This window comes from Rhagoletis pomonella, unplaced genomic scaffold (assembly GCF_013731165.1).
Source record: "Rhagoletis pomonella isolate Grant_MI unplaced genomic scaffold, Rhpom_1.0 Rhpom_scaffold_00007, whole genome shotgun sequence".
Taxonomy (NCBI): Eukaryota; Metazoa; Arthropoda; class Insecta; order Diptera; family Tephritidae; genus Rhagoletis; species Rhagoletis pomonella.
The window spans coordinates 48,202,742-48,208,307 of NW_023458561.1; the positions used below are offsets into that span (position 1 = coordinate 48,202,742).

The window sequence follows — 5,566 nt, forward strand, 5'->3', positions numbered from 1 at the left end:
CCCTCGGCAGGCAATGGCAAGCCTCCGGGATCCCCCTTTTTGTGGATTGCACTAAGTACACTGAAATTCCAATCTTCGGGCATATATTCATCAGACCAAATGCTGCTTATTAGCTAGTACATGCGCCCCTCCAACTCTTCGCCGCCGGCTTTGAACAGCTGAGGGTCTTGTTGTCCTTAAGTCGCCTTATTGCTGTTCTCACTTCGTCTTCGTCGAGTAGAGGGATGTGGGACTCGTTCCTCCTTCAAACGCGCCACCAGGTCGCCATTTAGCGGCGTTGAGAAGTGTTCCCTCCACATCTCAAGTGTACTCTGGACATCTGTTACTAGAATTCCATCTTCATCTATACAGGAACTAGCTCCGGTCTTGAATCCATTTGATTACTGCCTTATTTTCTGACGTCTCTCCTCCCTCTTCACCACGCAGTATCGTTCCACTGGTACTTTTAGCTATTCATAATATACATTTTCATTGTGTTGCTATCCATAATCGACCCATATGCTCCGAAACCTCATCAGCTTAAACATTTTTTCTGTGCTTAAGCTCACTTTTAGTGAATGAGGCTGACTATCTCAAACTTCGTGTTAGGGGATATATCTGAGAGGATTTTAGTGGATAAATGATTATTCAAAAATAATACTGTCAAAAAACTGGCTAATCATTATGTCTAAATTCATTGGTTTTTTTATTACTTCTTCTCGGAAAATTTATGTTTTCGCACCCTAACTGAAGTATGTTGGATATTATTTTGAGCTTGTCACATACAATGTTCAATAACCTCATTAAATATGTAGTTACATATATAAAAATGTATGTAAGAAGATGCCAACTACGTAGGAAATAACAAATTACGTAGCCAAACCGGCTGCTGAGAATTATAATTTTTTCACTTCCTGCGAATTCCACGATTCCTTAAGGACACACCCCAATTACGGCTTTAAGCGCGGCAAAAAAAAAAAATCACAAAAACTGTGTCGTTAAAAACGAGTATTCACTGCAGACAAATAACAAACAAATCAAATGTGTGTGTTAGTAAATATGAAACAAGTTGTTCCCGGCATATGCACATTACTCACTCACTCACTTATGTACATACATACATACATACATACGTCCGCCGCACTATCCCATATTGGCACAGGGTCACCATATATCTCTAAAATCAGGATCTCCGACTCTGGCGTAGGTAATTTAAACAGGTTTCTGGGCCACATGTGTCAAACAGCAGAACACAAAACTCAAAACACATTCACACGCAAATATCTACTTATAAATGTAAGTATGCAGCGCGCTGTGTATGCCCATAAACAAATGCCAGTACAGGTAAGTATTCTCTGTGACTGGGACACACGTGCCAGTCCAACTAGTTTAACTCCTTCGCAGCAACGACGCGACGCCCCAGCCACAACACAAAGTGTCAAACGGTGAATGAATGAAGTGGTGGCAGCGCTTGAAGAGCGACCTGCTGCTGCTGGCCGTAACGTGGTGACGCGCAGCGCAAAGCAGCTTGATTAACTCCAATCGAATCGGCGGCGGTTCATTGGCCACCCTCACCACCAGTTTGCTGCTAATCTATTTACGTTTGCTGCTGATAAAAACAAGAATGGTTACATTTGTTTTGATTTAAAATTCTGGTTAATGGTTAAGCAAAACGAGAAATTCAGCAGCGGCAAAACATGTTTCCTTTGTTTTTATTAGTTTTTCTTTTTTTTTGGCTTTCAGCAGGACAAGAGAGCGCATGAGCAGGAGCTCATTTGTGAGTGAACAAGCGTGCGAAAACTGGTACCGGCACAGCAATCCTTGACCCAATGTGGTGGTGGCCGGTCGTGATGGTGACGTCTTTAACGCTGATGCAGTCGCTGTTTGACCGCTTCTTGGGCATGGGCATGGGTTAGCCGCCTAAGGTGAGCCTGTTTGCGGACTGGCCAGAGTGGGAATGCTGCTGATGTGCTTTTGTGTGTGTGTGTGTGTGTGTGTGCGGGTAGTTCAAATACAAATTCAAGCAGGCAGTGGATAAGTTCAGTGCCAATAGCAGCGGCAACAAGTAGAGGCAATCAAAAGGTGAGCTGGTTACCGGTTGTTGGTGTGTCTGATGGCTATTGTTGGCTGGTCGGTCTGGCTGATTGCACTTTTGCTGGGTGTATGTATGTGTGTGTTTATGGCAGGAAACTTGTTTCCACAAAACGTTCTTGTATATTCCTGCTTTTGTGTACAAACACACTGTTACATACGTACATATGTACATACTCTAATACTTAAATGGGTGAGGTCAGTTTCGAATTGGAACTGATTATGCTATAGGGGGCGTTTTATGCACATTACCCGGCACCAATCAGCAAAGTAAGCAATCTTTAGTACAAGTATTGATTACCACTCGCATTCAACAGCTTTTGGCAAGTGTTTCAATAGGGGCTAACGACTTGGATATTGCTGATTTGTTTTTTTGTTTTTTAGTTCTTGACTGCTGTGAGCAACTAAAAATTAGGGCATGTGGTTTGAGAAAAAAGTTGTTTGCATACACTTTTCTTAATAAGTTATGCTCTCTTTTAAATACCGCTGTCATCGCCTGATTGTTATATAGACTGAAGTGTGAAGTCAATTAAATGTGAATTTGTGTGATTTGCTATTCTTTGATCTGTTTGTGGGAAAGAAAAAATTATGAATAAATTTGATAGAGAAAACGTACCTTTCTCTTCTATCAAGCAAAATAGATGTACTTGAATATGATCTTGATGTTGTTGTCTTCAGCACCGCTTCAACTGGCAAAATCTGTCGACTATTCTGCTCTGTCAGCGTCTTCAGCATGCAAATGAAGTTGGAGTGCACTGAACCGAACACTTCATACTTCATGTGTTTGATTTGTTTAAAATTTTTAGGGTTGATGCATAAACATAAATTATAAATAAATATGAAATTTGAGCTTGATTAATACATTTTTAAAAACTTTACGGCACAAAAACAAAAACAAATCGATTTAATAGTTTTTGAAAATATGTAATTTTTTTTTAATTTTTGTTCAGAATTTCTAGAAAATTACAGTAGATTTTTTTTTGTGGAGGGTGTCGCGCATTTTCTTCCATATAAAAATTGATTTTGTTCACGCTTTATAAGGGAATAAAACGACCAACGCCCTAAAAAAAAAATTCGAAAAATTTACTGTAACTTTTGGTGACTTGAAACTTGCACTAAAATTGAATGGGCTACAAAACTGCACACTCGAAAATTTTCTAGAAATTCTAAATAAAAATTTTGAAATTTTGTTGAAAATTGTTGGAATTTTTGTGAACTTTATATAAAGTGTGAAACTTTTATTTATATGGTTTATGTTATAAAATGAACTATATATACATAAATAACATTATGCGACAGTCAAAATAGGGATGGGATGAAACCAACGGGAAATGTTATATCGGTCAAAAACAAGTTATACGTGTCCCGGCGTTTCGCTGGGTCACGTCTAGGAATCGAGATATATATATAACTATCATATAGGGGAAATTGTCACCTTTGGTAGTCTTTTTTTTGACATAACTCGAGAACCACTAGTCCGATTTTGCTCAAACAAATTAAAAAAAATTAAAAATTACAATTCCTTTAATCTGTTCATATAACCTTTTTCTATATAATCAACAGTTTTGCCGGTAAAAATAAATGTATAAAATATTAAATTTTTTTAAACTCGTTAATATATCGAATATTTGTTATATTTAAATTGTTATCAATTTATTTCCCATATTCATCATTTTATTTATGTGTATCGCTAAGTTTAACGAGTAAGGTTTAGAAGAGCTGATCGAAACTTATGGAAAAGGATAACAATGTATGTACGTACTTGGCATGTTCATCGTTCCGTTTATGTGTATGTATCTATAAATTTATTGTACTAGGTATAGATGAGCCTATTGCTATTTTTATCAAAAAATTTATCAATGTGCTTGCCATATTTATCGATGTATTTATATTTATCGATACATTTGTGGTGTTGGGTATACATGTTGGTGAGCTTACTGTAATTTGTATCGAAATAGGTATCGCTTTACTTATCGAATTCGTCGTTTTCTATATACTACCCAGACCACAATCAGTTCGTACGCCTGAACACTTTTTAATATTCTTTGATAAATAAAAGTTGTTGGTACACAGAGAAATGAACGTTTTTACTTTTTAGGTTTTAGGTTTAGTTTTGGCACCTACAATATTTATTTTAGTTTTGAGAACAAGCATCTTCATTCATATTCTAAAATTTAAATTTTAGTTTTTAATATGAACATTTTCAACTCGCTTTTTAAAACGATCGTTTGATAATTCAGATGAGAATCTAAAATGTTTATTTTATGTTAAATAAAACACAAAGTCATTTATATTTAAAAATATACATTGTCATACATTTATTGATATATGAAGATATATTAAGACATATACATAAATCAGTTATACAACTTAATAACGAAAATACACATATGAACACACACATGTCCGTGGTTTTCAGGGGCCCTGCTAATTTTAATTAACGCTAGTTAGATCCTGTAATATATATAGAAAAATATACAATTATTATTAAATAATGGATTACAATTTATTTTTGTAAGCAAGTCTTACCAGAGAGTTTCTCTAATCAAAAAAGTGCAAAGGTATTAGTAAGCATTAAGTGGTGTGACACTCCTACCCTGTCGGAAAGACCAACAACGAAAATGAGAATGGTGTGATAATATTATATTTCAGCGCCCTTTTGCTAAAGAAGTGAATGCTATACATGCATATCGATAGTCCTCTGCAATAACGGCACAGCTCAAAATTTCATGTTTTTCAGTTATATAGCGGATTAGGTTTATAAATAACAATTTTTTTCTGTGGCAAATCGACATAGACATAGCTGTTACCAATTCGGCAGAAGCGTAGTTTTGTCATTTGTCTCAAAACCGAAGTATTCAACGCTTGCTACTGAACAGTGGCACATGTCGCACATTTATCGCGAATATTGGTCAAAAACGTTCGATAGGCTAGTCATGCTTTTATGTGAATAACGTTGTTTATTACATAGTTTCAGTAAGACACTTAGTATTTTTTATGGGAAACAACGACAATGTTGGCTTTGTGCCGTTGTTCAGCAATACAAATGGATTTTTTTTTTTTCGTTTAACTACTTACGAGCTGTATTTTGCGTATTTTTGCAGCCAAACACTTACTAAATCTTTAGAAAAAGTCTTAATTTGAAAGCTTACAAAATTTCCCTATAGAATGAGTGCAAATCATCCGGAATAATTACATTCGAAGACATATTATTGTTAAATTACGAAACACAAAATCTTGAATAGAATTGAGTTGTGTCGTTATTGCAGATGACCATCGATATGTAGATTGAATTATCTCACAAAATTTTGCCGACAAATAATGCAAACAGATGAAAACAAATAATGCAAACAGATGAAAAGTTTTTCAGTTTCATAAGTAGCTTTGAAAATTCTAATACTAAACGTTCATGTTTAATTGACTGAAACGTAAGTTTTGTTCTTATTTTAAAGTGTTTCCTTTTAGTTTACTAGTTGAAAATTTTAGTTTTGAAAGT

At 35.5% G+C, this 5,566-nt stretch overlaps 1 protein-coding gene across 2 annotated transcripts in view; it reads left to right on the forward strand.

The window, feature by feature from the left end:
* Positions 1 to 5,566, forward strand: part of LOC118742968 (protein grainyhead) — a 305,196-nt gene that overhangs the window by 108,482 nt on the left and 191,148 nt on the right. The window lies entirely within an intron of this gene.